This window comes from Stegostoma tigrinum, unplaced genomic scaffold, assembly GCF_030684315.1.
Source record: "Stegostoma tigrinum isolate sSteTig4 unplaced genomic scaffold, sSteTig4.hap1 scaffold_117, whole genome shotgun sequence".
In the NCBI taxonomy this organism is placed as follows: domain Eukaryota; kingdom Metazoa; phylum Chordata; class Chondrichthyes; order Orectolobiformes; family Stegostomatidae; genus Stegostoma; species Stegostoma tigrinum.
In genome coordinates, this window is record NW_026728067.1 from 420,814 (window position 1) to 441,394 (window position 20,581).

A 20,581-nucleotide genomic window follows, 5' to 3' on the forward strand; every position below is an offset into this window, starting at 1 on the left:
CATCCCATTTCCCTCAGTCACTGCGTCCCATTTCACTCAGTGATGCGTCCAATTTCAGTCAGTGACTGCAACACATTTCGCTCAGAGACTGCATCCCATTTCACTCAGTGACTGCAACACATTTCGCTCAGAGACTGCATCCCATTTCACTCAGAGACTGCATCCCATTTCACTCAGAGACTGCATCGCATTTCACGCAGTCACTGCATCCCATTTCACTCAGTCACTGCATCTCCTTCAACACAGTTACTGCATCTCATTTCCATCAGTCACTGTTTCCCGTATCTCACACACGCTGCATTCAATTTCCCACACTCACTGCATACCATTTCCCATAGTCACAGCATCTCCTTTCCCTCAGTCTCTGCATCGCATTTCACTCAGTGATTGTATCCTACTTCCCAAAAATACTGAATCCCTTTTCCCTCAGTCAGTGCATCTCATTTCACTCAGTCCCTGCATCCCATTCAACTCAGTGATGCATCACATTTCACTCAGAGACAGCAACAGATTTCACTCAGTGACTGCAGCCCATTTCTCTCAGTCACTGCAGCCCATTTCACGCAGTCACTGCAGCCCATTTCACTCAGTCACTCCATCTCATTTCATTCAGTCACTGCATCTCATTTCACTCAGTCACTGCATCTCATTTCATTCAGCCACTGCATCCCATTTCACTCAGTAACTGCATCACAGTTCACTCAGTGAATCAATCACAGTGCACTCAGTGAGTGCATCATATTTCACTCAGTGACGGAATCACATTTCACTCAGCGACTAAATCACATTACACTCAGTCACTGCGTCCCATTTCACGTCGTCACTGCATCCCATTTCACGCAGTCACTGCATCGCATTTCACGCAGTCACTGCATCGCATTTCACGCAGTCACTGCATCACATTTCACTCAGTCGCTGCATCACATTTCACTCAGTCGCTGCATCCCCTTCACCACAGTCACTGCATCCCTTTCCATCAGTCACTGGTTTCGAATCTCACAGACAGTGCATTCTAAGCTTCTCATTTCACTCAGTCACTGCAGCTCATGTCGCTCTGTCACTGCATCCAATTTCCATCAGTCAGTGCATCCCATTTCACTCAGTCACTGCATCGCATTTCACTCAGTCACTCCTTCCCAGTACCTCAGTCACTGCATCCCATGCCCCACAGTAACTGCATCACATTTCCATCAGTCACTACATCTCATTTCACTAATTCACTACATCTCATTTCACTAATTCACTGCATCCCATTTCACGCAGTCACTGCATCCCATTTCCCTCAGTCACTGCATCACATTTCACTCGGTCACTGCATCCCATTTCACTAAGACAGTGCATCCCATTTCTCTCAGCCACTGTATCCCATTTCCCTCAGTCACTGTACTCCAAGCCAGCTCGGGCACTGCATCCCTATTAACTCAGTCACTGCATCGCTTTTCACTCAGTCACTGCATCTCATTTCCATCAGTTACTGCATCATATTTCCATCAAACAAGGCATCTCATTTCACTCAGTCACTGCATCGCATTTCACTCTGTCAGTGCTTCCCATTTCACTTAGTCACTGCATCCCATTTCCGTCAGTCACTGCATCCCATTTCCCTCAGTCACTCCTTCCCAGTACCTCAGTCACTGCATCCTATTTCCCTCAATTACTGCATCACATTGCACTCAGGCACTGTATCCCATTTCCCTCAGTCACTGCACCCCAAGCCCGCTCGGGCACTGCATCACTATTCACTCAGCCACTGCATCCCATTTCACTCAGTGACTGCATCACAGTTCACACAGTGACTGAATCACAGTTCACTCAGTGACTGAATCACAGTTCACTCAGTGACTGAATCACAGTACACTCAGTGACTGAATCACAGTACACTCAGTGAGTGCATCATATTTCACTCAGTGACGGAATCACCTTTCACTCAGTGAGTGAATCACATTTCACTGAGTCACTGCATCCCATTTCACGCAGTCACTGCATCCCATTGCACTCAGTCACTGCATCCCATTGCACTCAGTCACTGCATCCCATTGCACTCAGTCACTGCATCCCATTGCACTCAGTCACTGCATCCCATTGCACTCAGTCACTGCATCCCATTACACTCAGTCACTGCATCCCATTACACTCAGTCACTTCATCCCATTACACTCAGTCACTGCATCACATTTCACTCAGTCACTGCATCCCAATTCACTCCATCACTGCACCTCCCTCACCTCAGTCACCGCATCCCATTTCGATCAGTCACTGCATCCCATTTCCACCAGTTACTGCATCCCATTTCACTCAGCCACTGCATCCCATTTCACTAAGACAGTGCATCCCATTTCTTTCAGCCACTGTATTCCATTTCCCTCAGTCACTGTACTCCAAGCCGGCTCGGGCACTGCATCCCTATTAACTCAGTCACTGCATCCCATTTCACTCAGTCACTGCATCCCATTTCACTCTGTCACTGCATCTCATTTTCGTCAGTTACTGCATCATATTTCCATCAAACAAGGCATCTCATTTCACTCAGTCACTGCATCGCATTTCCCTCAGGTCACTGCGTCCCATTTCACTCAGTCACTGCATCCCATTTCCCTCAGTCACTGCGTCCCATTTCACTCAGTGATGCGTCCAATTTCAGTCAGTGACTGCAACACATTTCGCTCAGAGACTGCATCCCATTTCACTCAGAGACTGCATCCCATTTCACTCAGAGACTGCATCCCATTTCACTCAGAGACTGCATCGCATTTCACGCAGTCACTGCATCCCATTTCACTCAGTCACTGCATCTCCTTCAACACAGTTACTGCATCCCATTTCCATCAGTCACTGTTTCCCGTATCTCACACACGCTGCATTCAATTTCCCACACTCAGTGCATCCCATTTCCCATAGTCACACCATCTCCTTGCCCTCAGTCTCATCATCTCATTTCACTCAGTGATTGCATCCTTCTTCCCACAAATACTGCATCCCATTTCACACAGTCACTGCATCCCATTTCACTCAGTCACTGCATCCCATTTCCCTCAGTCACTGCATCTCATTTCACTAAGGCACTGTATCCCATCTCCCTCACTCACTGCACCGCAAGTCCGCTCGGGCACTGCATCCCCATGAACTCAGTCACTCATTCCCACTACCTCAGTCACTGCATCCCATTTCCCTCAGGTACTGCATCACATTTCCATCAGTCACTGCAGCCCATTTCTCTCAGTCACTGCAGCCCATTTCAATCAGCAATGCATCCCATTTCACTCAGTGACTGCAACACATTTCACTCAGTGATTGCATCCCATTTCACTCAGTCACTGCATCCCATTTCACTCAGGCACTGCATCCCATTTCACTCAGGCACTGCATCCCATTTCCCTCAGTCAAAGCGTCCCAATTCCCTCAGTCAAAGCGTCCCAATTCCCTCAGTCAAAGCGTCCCATTTCACTCAGTCACTGCATCCCATTTGACTCAGTCACTGCATCACATTTCACTCAGACACTGCATCACATTTCACACAGTCACTGCATCCCATTTCACTCAGTCACTGCATCACCTTCACCATAGTCACTGCATTCCATTTCCATCAGTCACTGTTTCCCGTATCTCACAGGCGCTGCATTCAATTTCCCACACTCACTGCATCCCATTTCCCATAGTCAGAGCATCTCCTTTCCTTCAGTCTCTGGATCGCATTTCACTCAGTCAGTGCTTCCCATGTCACTCAGTCACTGCATCCCATGTCACTCAGTCACTGCATCCCATTTCACTCAGTCACTGCATCCCATTTCCCTCAGTCACTGCATCTCATTTCACTAAGGCACTGTATCCCATCTCCCTCACTCACTGCACCGCAAGTCCGCTCGGGCACTGCATCCCCATGAACTCAGTCACTCATTCCCACTACCTCAGTCACTGCATCCCATTTCCCTCAGGTACTGCATCACATTTCCATCAGACACTGCAGCTCATGTCACTCTGTCACTGCATCACATTTCCCTCAGCCACTGCATCCCATTTCACTCAGTGACTGCATCACAGTTCACTCAGTGACTGCATCACAGTTCACTCAGTGACTGAATCACAGTACACTCAGTGAGTGATTCATATTTCACTCAGTGACGGAATCACATTTCACTCAGTGACTGAATCACATGTCACTGAGTCACTGCATCCCATTTCACACAGTCACTGCATCCCATTTCCCATCGTCACAGCATCTCCTTTCCCACAGTCTCTGCATCTCATTTCAATCAGTGATTGCATCCTACTTCCCAAAAATAGTGCATCCCATTTCGCTCAGTCACTGCATCTCATTTCACTCGGTCACTGCATCCCATTTCCCTCAGTCACTGCATCCCATTTCCCTCAGTCACTGCATCCCACGTCCCACAGTCACTGCATCCCACGTCCCACAGTCACTGCATCCCATTCCACTCAGTCACTGCATCCGATTTCACTCAGTCAGTGCGTCACATTTCACTCAGGCACTATATCCCATTTCCCTAAGTCACTGCACCCCAAGCCCGCACGGGCACTGCATCCCTATTAACTCAGTCACTCCTTCCCAGTACCTCAGTCACTGCATCGCATTTCACTCAGTCACTACATCCCATCACCCTCAGTCGCAGCATCCCATTTCCCACAGACACTGCATTTCCTTTCCCTAAGTCAGTGCATCTCATTTCCACCAGTCACTGCATCCCATTTCACACAGCCACTGCATCCCATTTCACACAGCCACGGCATCCCATTTCACTCAAAGCTTCACTTTACACTCAGTCAGAGCATCCCATTTCCATCCGTCACCGCGTCCCATTTCCTCAGTCACTGCTTCTCCTTTCCACAGTCACGGCAATCCCATTTCACTCAGTCACTGCATCCCATTTCAATCAGTCACTGCATCTCCTTTCCATCAGTCACTGCGTCCCATTTCACTCAGTCACTGCGTCCCATTTCACTCAGTCACTGCGTCCCATTTCACTCAGTCACTGCGTCCCAATTCCCAGTCACTGCATCCCATTTCCCTCAGTCACTGCATCACATTCCCCTCAGTCACTGCATCCCATTGTCCTCAGTCACTGCATCCCATTGTCCTCATTCGCTGCATCCCATTTCACTCAGTCACTGCATCCCATTACCCTCAGTCACTGCATCACATTTCAATCAGTCACTGCATCCCATTTCACTCAGTCACTGCATCCCATTACCCTCAGACACTGCATCCCATTACCCTCAGTCACTGCATCCCATTACCTTCAGTCGCAGGATCCCATTTCCAACAGACACTGCATACCATTTCCTTCAGTCACTGCATCCCAGTTAACTCAGTCTCGGCATCTCATTTCCCTCAGTCACTGCATCCCATTTCCCTCAGTCACTGCATCCCATGTCCCTCAGTCACTGCATCCCACGTCCCTCAGTCACTGCATCCCATTTCACTCAGTCACTGCATCCCATTTCCCTCAGTCAGTGCATCCCATGTCCCTCAGTCACTGCATCCCATGTCCCACAGTCACTGCATGTCATTTCACTCAATCACTGCATCCCATTTCACTCAGTCAGTGCGTCCCTTTTCGGTCAGGCACTGTCTCGCATTTCCCTCAGTCACTGCACCCCAAGCCCGCTCGGGCACTGATTCCTTATTAACTCAGTCACTCCTTCCCAGTACCTCTGTCACTGCATCCCATGTCCCTCAGTCACTGCATCCCATGTCCCTCAGTCACTGCATCTCATTTCACTCAGTCACTGCATCACATTTCACTCAATCACTGCATCCCATGTCCCACATTCACTGCATCGCATTTCTATCAGCCACTGTTTCCCCTATCTCTCAGACGCTGTATTCAATTTCCCACACTCACTGCATGCATTCCCTTCAGTCACTGCATCCCATGTCCCTCAGTCACTGCATCCCATTTCCCTCAGTCACTGCATCTCATTTCACTCAGTCACTGCATCTCATTTCACTCAGTCACTGCGTCTCATTTCACTCAGTCACTGCGTCTCATTTCACTCAGCCACTGCATCACAGTTCACTCAGTGACTGAATCATAGTTCACTCAGTGACTGAATCACAGTTCACTCAGTCACTGCATCCCATTGTCCTCAGTCACTGCATCCCTTTTCCATCAGTCAGTGCATCCCATTTCCCACAGTCACTGAATCTCCGTTCCTCAATCACTGCATGTCATTTCACTCAGTCTCTGCAGCCCATTTCACCTCAGTCACTGCATCCCATTACCATCAGTCACTACATCCCATTACCCTCAGTCACTGCATCCCAGTACGCTCAGTCACAGCATCCCATTTCCCTCAGACACTGCATCCCATTTCCCTCAGACACTGCATCTGATTTCCATCAGTCACTGCATCCCATTTCCCTCAGTCATTGCATCCCATTTCCCACAGTCATTGCATCTCCTATCCCTCATTCACTGCATTCCATTAACCACAGTCACTGCATCGCGTTACCCTCAGTCACTGCATCACATTACCCTCAGCCAGAGCATCCCATTTCCCACATTCACTGCATCTCCTTTCCCTCAGTCAATGCTTCACATTCCACTGAGTCACTGCATCCCATTCCACAGTGTCACAGCATCCCATTTCACTCAGTGACTGCAACCCATTACCCTCAGTCACTGCATCCCATTTCACTCAGTCACTGCATCCTATTAACTTCAGTCGCAGGATCCCATTTCAAACAGACACTGCATCCCATTTCCCTCAGTCACTGCATCCCATTTCCCTCAGTCACTGCATCTCATTTCACTAAGGCACTGTATCCCATCTCCCTCACTCACTGCACCGCAAGTCCGCTCGGGCACTGCATCCCCATGAACTCAGTCACTCATTCCCACTACCTCAGTCACTGCATCCCATTTCCCTCAGGTACTGCATCACATTTCCATCAGTCACTGCAGCCCATTTCTCTCAGTCACTGCAGCCCATTTCAATCAGCAATGCATCCCATTTCACTCAGTGACTGCAACACATTTCACTCAGTGATTGCATCCCATTTCACTCAGTCACTGCATCCCATTTCACTCAGGCACTGCATCCCATTTCACTCAGGCACTGCATCCCATTTCCCTCAGTCAAAGCGTCCCAATTCCCTCAGTCAAAGCGTCCCAATTCCCTCAGTCAAAGCGTCCCATTTCACTCAGTCACTGCATCCCATTTGACTCAGTCACTGCATCACATTTCACTCAGACACTGCATCACATTTCACACAGTCACTGCATCCCATTTCACTCAGTCACTGCATCACCTTCACCATAGTCACTGCATTCCATTTCCATCAGTCACTGTTTCCCGTATCTCACAGGCGCTGCATTCAATTTCCCACACTCACTGCATCCCATTTCCCATAGTCAGAGCATCTCCTTTCCTTCAGTCTCTGGATCGCATTTCACTCAGTCAGTGCTTCCCATGTCACTCAGTCACTGCATCCCATGTCACTCAGTCACTGCATCCCATTTCACTCAGTCACTGCATCCCATTTCCCTCAGTCACTGCATCTCATTTCACTAAGGCACTGTATCCCATCTCCCTCACTCACTGCACCGCAAGTCCGCTCGGGCACTGCATCCCCATGAACTCAGTCACTCATTCCCACTACCTCAGTCACTGCATCCCATTTCCCTCAGGTACTGCATCACATTTCCATCAGACACTGCAGCTCATGTCACTCTGTCACTGCATCACATTTCCCTCAGCCACTGCATCCCATTTCACTCAGTGACTGCATCACAGTTCACTCAGTGACTGCATCACAGTTCACTCAGTGACTGAATCACAGTACACTCAGTGAGTGATTCATATTTCACTCAGTGACGGAATCACATTTCACTCAGTGACTGAATCACATGTCACTGAGTCACTGCATCCCATTTCACACAGTCACTGCATCCCATTTCCCATCGTCACAGCATCTCCTTTCCCACAGTCTCTGCATCTCATTTCAATCAGTGATTGCATCCTACTTCCCAAAAATAGTGCATCCCATTTCGCTCAGTCACTGCATCTCATTTCACTCGGTCACTGCATCCCATTTCCCTCAGTCACTGCATCCCATTTCCCTCAGTCACTGCATCCCACGTCCCACAGTCACTGCATCCCACGTCCCACAGTCACTGCATCCCATTCCACTCAGTCACTGCATCCGATTTCACTCAGTCAGTGCGTCACATTTCACTCAGGCACTATATCCCATTTCCCTAAGTCACTGCACCCCAAGCCCGCACGGGCACTGCATCCCTATTAACTCAGTCACTCCTTCCCAGTACCTCAGTCACTGCATCGCATTTCACTCAGTCACTACATCCCATCACCCTCAGTCGCAGCATCCCATTTCCCACAGACACTGCATTTCCTTTCCCTAAGTCAGTGCATCTCATTTCCACCAGTCACTGCATCCCATTTCACACAGCCACTGCATCCCATTTCACACAGCCACGGCATCCCATTTCACTCAAAGCTTCACTTTACACTCAGTCAGAGCATCCCATTTCCATCCGTCACCGCGTCCCATTTCCTCAGTCACTGCTTCTCCTTTCCACAGTCACGGCAATCCCATTTCACTCAGTCACTGCATCCCATTTCAATCAGTCACTGCATCTCCTTTCCATCAGTCACTGCGTCCCATTTCACTCAGTCACTGCGTCCCATTTCACTCAGTCACTGCGTCCCATTTCACTCAGTCACTGCGTCCCAATTCCCAGTCACTGCATCCCATTTCCCTCAGTCACTGCATCACATTCCCCTCAGTCACTGCATCCCATTGTCCTCAGTCACTGCATCCCATTGTCCTCATTCGCTGCATCCCATTTCACTCAGTCACTGCATCCCATTACCCTCAGTCACTGCATCACATTTCAATCAGTCACTGCATCCCATTTCACTCAGTCACTGCATCCCATTACCCTCAGACACTGCATCCCATTACCCTCAGTCACTGCATCCCATTACCTTCAGTCGCAGGATCCCATTTCCAACAGACACTGCATACCATTTCCTTCAGTCACTGCATCCCAGTTAACTCAGTCTCGGCATCTCATTTCCCTCAGTCACTGCATCCCATTTCCCTCAGTCACTGCATCCCATGTCCCTCAGTCACTGCATCCCACGTCCCTCAGTCACTGCATCCCATTTCACTCAGTCACTGCATCCCATTTCCCTCAGTCAGTGCATCCCATGTCCCTCAGTCACTGCATCCCATGTCCCACAGTCACTGCATGTCATTTCACTCAATCACTGCATCCCATTTCACTCAGTCAGTGCGTCCCTTTTCGGTCAGGCACTGTCTCGCATTTCCCTCAGTCACTGCACCCCAAGCCCGCTCGGGCACTGATTCCTTATTAACTCAGTCACTCCTTCCCAGTACCTCTGTCACTGCATCCCATGTCCCTCAGTCACTGCATCCCATGTCCCTCAGTCACTGCATCTCATTTCACTCAGTCACTGCATCACATTTCACTCAATCACTGCATCCCATGTCCCACATTCACTGCATCGCATTTCTATCAGCCACTGTTTCCCCTATCTCTCAGACGCTGTATTCAATTTCCCACACTCACTGCATGCATTCCCTTCAGTCACTGCATCCCATGTCCCTCAGTCACTGCATCCCATTTCCCTCAGTCACTGCATCTCATTTCACTCAGTCACTGCATCTCATTTCACTCAGTCACTGCGTCTCATTTCACTCAGTCACTGCGTCTCATTTCACTCAGCCACTGCATCACAGTTCACTCAGTGACTGAATCATAGTTCACTCAGTGACTGAATCACAGTTCACTCAGTCACTGCATCCCATTGTCCTCAGTCACTGCATCCCTTTTCCATCAGTCAGTGCATCCCATTTCCCACAGTCACTGAATCTCCGTTCCTCAATCACTGCATGTCATTTCACTCAGTCTCTGCAGCCCATTTCACCTCAGTCACTGCATCCCATTACCATCAGTCACTACATCCCATTACCCTCAGTCACTGCATCCCAGTACGCTCAGTCACAGCATCCCATTTCCCTCAGACACTGCATCCCATTTCCCTCAGACACTGCATCTGATTTCCATCAGTCACTGCATCCGATTTCCCTCAGTCATTGCATCCCATTTCCCACAGTCATTGCATCTCCTATCCCTCATTCACTGCATTCCATTAACCACAGTCACTGCATCGCGTTACCCTCAGTCACTGCATCACATTACCCTCAGCCAGAGCATCCCATTTCCCACATTCACTGCATCTCCTTTCCCTCAGTCAATGCTTCACATTCCACTGAGTCACTGCATCCCATTCCACAGTGTCACAGCATCCCATTTCACTCAGTGACTGCAACCCATTACCCTCAGTCACTGCATCCCATTTCACTCAGTCACTGCATCCTATTAACTTCAGTCGCAGGATCCCATTTCAAACAGACACTGCATCCCATTTCCCTCAGTCACTGCATCCCATTTCCCTCAGTCACTGCATCCCATTTCCATCAGTCACTGCATCCCATTTCCATCAGTCTTGGCATCTCATTTCCCTCAGTCACTGCATCCCATTTCCCTCAGTCACTGCAGCCCGTTTCCCTCAGTCACTGCATCGCATTTCACTCAGTCACTGCATCACATTTCACTCAGTCACTGCATCACATTTCACTCAATCACTGCATCCCATGTCCCACATTCACTGCATCCCATTTCCATCAGCCACTGTTTCCCCTATCTCTCAGACGCTGTATTCAATTTCCCACACTCACTGCATGCATTCCCCTCAGTCACTGCATCCCATGTCCCTCAGTCACTGCATCCCATATCCCTCAGTCAGTGCATCCCATGTCCCTCAGTCACTGCATCCCATTTCCGTCAGTCACCGCATCCCATTTCCCTCAGTCACTGCATACCATTTCCATCAGTCACTGCATCCCAGTTCACTCAGTCTTGGCATCTCATTTCCCTCAGTCACTGCATCCCATTTCCCTCAGTCACTGCATCCCATTTCCCTCAGTCACTGCATCCCATTTCCCTCAGTCACTGCATCACATTTCACTCAATCACTGCATCCCATGTCCCACATTCACTGCATCCCATTTCTATCAGTCACTGTTTCCCGTATCTCTCAGACGCTGTATTCAATTTCCCACACTCACTGCATCCCATTCCCCTCAGTCACTGCATCCCATTACCCTGAGTCACAGTATGCCATTTCCCACAGTCACTGCATCCCATGTCCCTCAGTCACTGGATCCCATGTCCCTCAGTCACTGCATCCCATGTCCCTCAGTCACTGCATCCCATGTCACTCAGTCACTGCATCCCATTGTCCTCAGTCACTGCATCCCACTTCATTCAGTCACTGCATCTCATTTCACTCACGGACTGCATCCCATTTCCGTCAGTCACTGCATCCCATTTCCCTCAGACACTGCATCCCATTTCCAACAGTCACTGCATCGCATTTCACTCAGTCACTGCATCGCATTTCACTCAGTCACTGCATCCCCTTTCACTCAGTGACTGCAACACATTTCACTCACAGACTGCATCCCATTTTCCTCAGTCACTGCATCTCATTTCACTCAGTCACTGCATCCCATTTCACTCAATCACTGCATCCCATTTCCAACAGTCACTGCAGCCCATTTCACTCAGTCACTGTATCACATTTCACTCCGTCACTGCATCACATTTCACTCAATCACTGCATCACATTTCACTCAATCACTGCATCCCATTTTCATCAGTCACTGTTTCCCGTATCTCTCAGACGCTGCATTCAATTTCCCAGACTCACTGCATCCCATTTCCCTCAGTCACTGCATCACATTTTCCTCAGTCACTGCATCACATTTCCCTCAGTCACTGCATCACATTTCCCTCAGTCACTGTTTCCCGTATCTCTCAGACGCTGTATTCAGTTTCCCACACTCACTGCATCCCATTCCCCACAGTCACTGCATCCCATTACCCTGAGTCACAGTATGCCATTTCCCACAGTCACTGCATCTCCTTTCCCTCAGTCACTGCATCCCATGTCCCTCAGTCACTGCATCCCATGTCCCTCAGTCACTGCATCCCATGTCCCTCAGTCACTGCATCCCATTTCCCTCAGTTACTGCGTCACATTTCCATCAGACACTGCAGCTCATGTCGCTCAGTCACTGCATCCCATTTCCATCAGTCACTGCTGCTCATGTCACTCTGTCACTGCATCACATTTCCATCAGACACTGCATCTCATTTCACTCATTCACTGCATCCCATTTCACGCAGTTACTGCATCCCATTCCACTCTGTCACTGCATCCGATTTCACTCAGTCAGTGCGTCACATTTCACTCAGGCACTGTATCCCAGTTCCCTAAGTCACTGCACCCCAAGCCCGCACGGGCACTGCATCCCTATTAACTCAGTCACTCCTTCCCAGTACCTCAATCACTGCATCGCATTTCACTCAGTCACCGCCTCCCATTTCACTCAGTCACTGCATCCATTTCCATCAGTCACTGCATCCCATCACCCTCAGTCGCAGCATCCCATTTCCCACAGACACTGCATTTCCTTTCCCTAAGTCAGAGCATCTCATTTCCACCAGTCACTGCATCCCATTCCACACAGCCACTGCATCCCATTTCACACAGCCACTGCATCCCATTTCACTCAAAGCTTCACTTTACACTCAGTCAGAGCATCCCATTTCCATCCGTCACCGCGTCCCATTTCCTCAGTCACTGCTTCTCCTTTCCACAGTCACGGCAATCCCATTTCAATCAGTCACTGCATCTCCTTTCCATCAGTCACTGCGTCCCATTTCACTCAGCCACAGCGTCCCAATTCCCAGTCACTGCATCCCATTGCCCTCACTCACTGCCTCCCATTGCCCTCAGTCACTGCATCCCATTGTCCTCAGTAGCTGCATCCCATTGTCCTCAGTCGCTGCATCCCATTGTCCTCAGTCACTGCATCCCATTGCCCTCAGTCACTGCATCCCATTGCCCTCAGTCACTGCATCCCATTGTCCTCAGTCACTGCATCCCATTGTCCACCCTAAGGAAGACAAACCCACGTAACATATCTAGTGACTTAAAACATACTCTATTGTTGCCCAAGGTGGAGAGCTGGATGAACACAGCAGGTCAAGCAGCATCAGAGAAGCAAGAAAGCTGATGTTTCGGAACGAGACCCTACTTCAGAAAATTGGCGCTGGAGAATCTGAGACAACAAGGTGTAGAGCCGGATGATACTGCTTGGCCTGCTGTGTTCATCCAGCTTTACACCTTCTTATCTCAGATTCTCCAGCATCTGCAGTTCCTACTACCTCTGTTGTTGCCCTTTCACTTTCCTGAACTAATATGAGCCAGTAGTTTTGTTTAGGCTCGTGTAATCTTACGCTTATTGGCCTGTACAAAATCCTGAATTAATTTTGATCGACTGACGGGAGGAGAGATGAATTTTTTAGAAATTTTTGTTTTCTACCAATTTGCAGAGGGCATCGTGGGCGATTGAAGGACAGTGTTATTATCCTCCAGGTCTGCGGACTGCATCATTACCAACTTGCCCATTTGCATATACATACAATATTCATTATGTACCAATGAAACATAATAAACCAATACTACGTACTAAAAACAACGCTCACATATCAATGGAAATTTAAATATTTATCATAGAGTTTGAAGAATTGAATTCAATGATACAAAGCAAAAACCAGTGAAGATGAGTGCAGTTGGTCAGCACTTTTGCCACTAAGTGGAGGTTGGCAGTTTGAGGCCACCCAGGAACAAGCAAGCTCTGTCTAACTCCAAGGGCAGCATGGTGGCTCAGTGGTTAGCACTGCTGACTCACAGCGCCAGGGACCCAGGTTCGATCCCACCGTTGGACGATTTTCTGTGCGGAGTTTGTACATTCTGCCCATGCCTGCATGGGTTCCTGCTGGGTGCTCTGGTTTCCTCCCACAGTCCAAAGATGTGCAGGCTCGGTGTATGGGCCATGCCAAACTTGCCCATTGTGTTTAGGGATGTGTAGATTAGGTGTGTTAGTCATGGGAAACGTACGGTTACTGAGGAAAGGGTCGGGGGATGAGTCAGGGTGAGATGCTCTTTGGAGCGTGGCCGTGGACTTCTTGGGTCAAAAGGGGCTTGTTTCCACACCGTAGGGATTCTATGATATGGAAGTATCTTTTGAAGTGGACATTCATGGGTATGCTGTAACAGAGACCTTGAAATACTGCACAACAAATATTTGGAACTAGACTGTCAATTCAGACATAGCATCAAAAAAGGTCATGGAACTTGTCACCGATATAAAGCAGGATTGATGAAAATCCAGCAGGAAATGGTGTCAAAAGGCTCAGTATCTTTTATTCATCTCCAGTTATTTTGTCCAAGGCACTGGATGCTGGCAGGATTGAAACATTTAAGAAATGCTTCACAAATCACATATAAGGACCTGCACATCTTTGAACAATGGGAGGAAACTGCAGCACCTGGCAGAAGCCCCTCGCAGACGCGGGGAGGACGTGTCAATTCCACACAGATCGTTACCCAAGACTGGAATCTCAATTGGCTCCCCAGTGCATGAGCAGCTCTAACCACTGAGCAACTACCTTGCCCAGAAGGGCTTTTATAAGCGCATACATTATTTCCATTAAGACAGATCCAATCCTCTATGTCCAATCAAAATAACATATTGTAGATATCATGACAACAATCATAAATGATTTTGAATAAGTAAATCAAAAAAATTGAAATAGTTTCCAAGCCGAAATACTAGATATGGTGCAGTTAAGATGAATAGCGCAACAACAAAAAGGCCATATTTTATGTGACCATCGGTAACACTTGAAAACTTGCAACAATTCGTCGCCAGTAGTGCTCTGAAGTGGCTTGATGGTGCACTCCTTCAGACATTGGAATGAAACTCCAAAGATCACAAATTCTCCTTCAATACCGTGTTGTAACAGTGACTGCATCAACCTGAGTTTATGGGCCTGACTGGAAACCCACACAACATGCATAAACAAAAAAATAATCTAAGGTGACAGGAGAAAAAAATGTATGTATGCAACGTCTTTGAAAAGCAATTATTTGTAGCGGCTGCAAGCCCATAAGGAATCTCGTTTCGCAGATTATATTCATTTGCACTGCAGGTCATGCCAGTCAGAATCAGTTTTTGTTTCATGACAGACAACTAAAATGTCCATTACAATGAACGTTGGTTGATCAGAAGATTTTAAGTAAGGACTATGTCTTGTGTGAGCTGACGGCATTAGGGGATGGAGAAGGTACATGCACTGCTGGCATCTTGACACCATTGAATGAGCAAGCGTGGACGCAAAGGTTGTAACAGGTAACAATTGTACAGGCAATATCTTTTGAGCTCCTTCCGAGCAGGCCTGTAATACTCTAAAGCTGTGCCAGACCCTCACTTCCTCCACCTTACGTACGCTGCCTTTTCTTTTTGACAAGAAGCACCTCTGTACCCGTCATCCAAGGCTCCTGAATCTTACCCCTTCTTATCTGTCTCAGACGAACAAATTTATACATCACTCGCAACAACTGCTCCTTGAACAGCCTCCACATGTCTGCTGCGCCCTTTCTGTGGAACAATTGCTCCCAATCTGTACTTCCCAACTCCTGTCTGATAGCAGCATAGTTTCCTTGACCCCAGTGAAATATCTTCCCCTGGTAACTGCTCCTTTCACTTTCCATGGCTATGGTAAATGTGAGGCTCTTGCGGTCACTGTCGCCAAAGTGTTCTCCCACCACGAGATCTGACACCTGTCCTGGCTCATCGCCGAGCACCAAATCCAAAATGGCCTCCCCCCTCGGCCTGTCCACATACTGAGTCAGGAAACCCTCCTGAACACACCTGACAAAAACGGCTCCATCCAAACCATCTGCACTCAGGAGGTTTCAATCTATATTGGGAAAGTTGAAGTCACCCATAACAACAACCCTGATACGTTTGCACTTTTCAACAATCTGCCGGCCAATGAGTTCTTCGATCTCCCAACCGCTATTTGGGGTCCGTAGAAAACCCCCAGTGAAGTGACTGCTGCCTTGCTGTTCCGAACGTCCACCCACACTGGCTCAGTCGACAAACCTTCCTTGGCAACCTCAGCCCATACCACCACAGTGGACAAGTCCTCAAAGGTTCTTTCAGCCGCCGTTATACTGTCCTTGACCAACAAAGCCACACCTCCCCCTCTTTTACCACCTTCCCAGACCTTAATGAAAGATCTAAACACGAGAACCTGCAACATCCATTCCTGACCCTCCTCTATCCATGCCTCCGAAATGGCCACAACATCGAAGTCCCAGGTACCTATCCAAGCTGCAACCTCACCTACATTATTCCGGATACTCCCGGCATTAAAGTCGTCACACTTCAATCCAGCTTGCTGTCTGCCAGCACACTCCTGTGACAGTGAGGTCCTGACCATGTCCTCCCTACGCTCATCCTCCTGTGTACTGGGACTACACCTCAGTTTCCCATCCCCCTTCTGAGCTAGTTTAAATCCAACCGAATGGCACTAGCCAATTTCCCACCCAGGGTATTCGTGCCCCTCTCATTCAAGTGGAGACCGTCCTGTTTGTACAGGTCCCACCTTCCCCAGAACGAGCCCCAATTGTCCATGTACCTGAAGCCCTCCCACCTGCACCATCCCTGCAGCCACGTCTTCAGCTGAAATCTCTCCCTGTTCTTTGCCTCGCTATCATGTGGTACGGGTGACAAACCAGAGATGACCACTCTGCTTGTTCTAGCTCTCGGCTTCCACCCTAGCTCCCTCAAATCCTGCCTGACATCCCTATCCCTCTTTCTACCTATGCCGTTGGTGCCTATGTATATCACGACTTGGGGCTGGTCAGCCTCTCCCCTCAGGACCCTAAACACACGATCCGAGACATCACAGACCCTGGCACCTGGTCGGCAACACACCAATCGTGAGTCTCTTTCGTTCCCGGCAAATCTTCTATCAGTCCCTCTAACTATTGAGTCCCCAATGACTATCACTCTCTTCCTATCCCCGCTCCCCTTCTGTGCAAGAGGGACAGACTCTGTGCCAGAGACCTGCACCCTACTGCATACCCCTGCGAAGTCTTCCCCGGAACAGTATCCAAAATGGTATAGTTGTTTTTCAGGGGAGCGACCGCAGGGGATTTCAGGGGAACGACCACAGGGGAAGGTTGGTCAAGCTACACCGGGTAAATGTGCATTTTTGGCTGAAGAAACATGTGTTTCAATGTGAGCTAATGGAAGAAGCCATGGAGTCAAAGCTTAACATTTCGACAATAAGACAACCATTCTTAAAAGCAGCATACAGCGTGAAAAAGAAATGAGCTGCTTTAATATCCACTTAAAATTTATGTGGAATATCAGATGGAATTTTCTTATTGACTCCATTGTGCAATCATGTCGAGCTAAAAATGTTAACTGCATTAATTAATACTAACCAGAAACGGACTTTGTTGTAAATGGTTTGACGGTTTTCTGTATCTGGAACATCCATTTTCCTTCTCCAACGAAGATCGTACCAACCTATGGTACCAAACTGTGAGTCAAACGGATGGGACACGTAATCTTTAAATTTCTCATCAAAACAGTCTAATCGTATGGTTCTGTGCAATAAAAGAGAAAGAATAAACATGTTTCCAACAATTTTGCTGATGTTTATGAACAGAATGCTCAAATTCAAAAAGTTTGGGCTGGCATGTCTGCTTCCTCCAGCCTGTTTAAACTGTTCCATTCAATGTGAAATTTGTCATAAGTTTTAGCACACAGGTCTATGTGATCTGCGCCACCACCTTCTATTAGTCATACATGCTTTCCCCCTCTTCCTGTAATACATTCCTTGAAGTGTTCAATGAGATTTTGATTTTAAATCTTATTGTCATATTCTTTTGATTCTCAAGCATCAATGAATCTGATGTTGCCGCCATTCCATGCAGTGCACAGCACGTCAAACAGGAGTCTTACTCTTGCCATGAGCACTGAGGTAGAATGGGGTCACAACTGTCTCATAGTTCAGAATGAAATTCTACATATAGGGCTATGAAGAGTCATGCAGTTAATTTTATTTGATATGCTATTTCTTCTCTTCACAAATATGCTGGATTTAAAGTGATCTTCACCCTCATTTAAAATGAATTCAATATCCAACCATCTGTAAAACTAGCATATCCAAATTTTAATTTGAGTTCAGTGTTACACAAATATATGACTTTTTTAAAAATTATTTTCGAGTCAACATTAACATTTCATTCCCTGACAACGGGTGAACTTACTTTTAAACTCCAATTTTCCTTCGGTATTAATGGAGAGGTGAGCCTTTTTGCAAGCACCGAAAGGCTGGACCAGTTTATGCTAAAACTTATGGAACTGTAAGTTTCACAAATATGTTCCTATTAAACACTAATTCCTATTGAAGCAGTATGAAGCTAAATTCATTCAACTGGACAGCAAAAACGGTCAAGATTTTAAAAGCAAGCAACTATTTTGAAGTCACTCTTCGAACTAAATTCCATCTTGGTGTCTGAGAGTCCATAGGTTCCTCACTCTCAACGAACCATTCAACTGTCATGCAATTACTGAAACACACAGACAAAAAACATCAATGTTAACAGTCACTAAGATTTTGAGAGTGATTTGGAATTCGTACTCAATACCCCCTGGGGAAAATCTGTTCCAATCTGGATAGTACTCACTTATCACCATCCCACCTACCTTCCCTACCACATCCTCCCCCTCAAAACTATTTGTTTCTGAGCTCCCTTCCACCCTCCATTTCTCAGGAAGGGTCCTGACCCAAAACCTCAACTTTCCTCAGCCTCTGATGCTGCCTGCCCTGCTGTGTTCCTCCAGCTCCACAATGTGTTATCTCAGACACCAACATTGGCAGTTCTTACTCTCTGGATAACTCATTCTCACCTTGTCACAAGTGATTTATACTCATTATCTTTTCAGATGACGCATGTACATGTATATACATAAATATACATATTGCACTTTTATGCCTGAACCACTAACCTAGAGGATATTTTAAAAGAGTCTCTTCATATCTGCATGAAAGAGAAATCATCAAGGTCATAACTTTCATTTTAGGAATAACTCGAACATTCAAAGTACTCACAGTCAGTGTCCCATTTCCTTGACCAGTCAATTTGATGTGAATCTTTCTTCCAAGTGGAAACTATAACAGCAATTATATTTGAGAGTCAAACACTTCATTGCATCACCAATATTTCCTTGTCTGTTTGAAGCATAAGATAATGAAATAATCATGGACAGATTGGCCAACAGTGTAATTTAATGTGTGTTATGGCAACTCAAAATCACAACCATTGAAGTGATCTTTAAAAAGCTACTGTCATACAACAGAGCACTTTTTGAGATGCAGTGATGAACATACTTCCTGAGATGCAAATAATATATGCCAAATTAATTCCAAAGAATACCTTTACAATTAAAAAGAAGCAAAAAATCTCTTTACATTGCGAAGCTTGTCAGATTGCTATAAGTCAATGGAAATCGTTCAGAACAATTATTTATTCCCAGATGAAAAGGAAGTGTATACATTTCATGACAACAAAATGTGAGGCTGGATGAACACAGCAGGCCAAGCAGCATCTCAGGAGCACTTTTGTGCTCCTGAGATGCTGCTTGGCCGGCTGTGTTCATCCAGCCTCACATTTTGTTGTCTTGGATTCTCCAGCATCTGCAGTTCCCATCATCTCGTATACATTTCATTTCCACATCTTATCCAAGAGAGAAAAAAAAAACACCTTCATGAATGCATTGTCAAACAAGAAGACTCACAAAAAAAGTCATTTGGCCCATTGAATATTCCTCCATCATTCGGTGAGATCATGGTTGATCTCATTACATGTATCATGACACAGCATTTCCACCAAACCCTCCTTATAGCTAATACATTCCGATTCAAGTAACATCCTGGTAAATCTCTGTTTCTGGGCCATGCCTTGTCTTTCTAAATATTTTTTCAGTCATCTACAAATTTAGCCACAGCACATGCACCGCTTTCCTCCAAGTCATTAATAAACAAGCACAAGAGCTTTGGTTCCTTCAGCGCGTTCCTTCATTTGGTTCCTTCATTTCTTACTGACAAGCCAACCCTGGCATCTCTGTCCATTTGTATCGGAGATAATGGGAACTGCAGATGCTTCAGAATCCAAGATAACAAAGTGTGGATCTGGATGAACACAGCAGGATGAACACACAGAAGTAGAAGGGTCTCGGCACAAAACGTCAGCTTTTACGCTCCTGAGATGCTGCTTGGCCTGCTGTGCTCATCCAGCTCCACACTTTGTTATCTCTGTTCATTTGCCTGTTCTTTCTATCGGACATGAATCATTGGCTATTTCGTTCCCAACACTTGTCCCCTAACAACCACCTCTCTGTGATACCCAGAGTGATGTATCTGTCAATTTCAATCTGCACCACAAACTCATTCACTTTGTTTCATGCACTCCCTGCAATTCAATACAAGATCTTCAGTCTGGCATTTACAGCCACCCTTCTTATCTGCTGCAGCTGAAGTGAGACTCCTGACCATTTCCAAACTTTTTGTCC

General features: G+C 47.1%; 1 protein-coding gene across 1 annotated transcript in view; it reads right to left on the bottom strand.

Annotated features, from left to right (window-relative positions):
* Positions 1-20,581, bottom strand: part of LOC132207648 (uncharacterized) — a 501,523-nt gene that overhangs the window by 388,288 nt on the left and 92,654 nt on the right. Inside the window, exons 4-5 of the mRNA XM_059643579.1 lie at positions 19,122-19,181; positions 17,446-17,610 (exon numbers count right to left, since the gene is read on the bottom strand). The gene's annotated coding sequence lies outside the window, so the exon portion shown is untranslated. The remainder of the gene's footprint in view (positions 1-17,445; positions 17,611-19,121; positions 19,182-20,581) is intronic.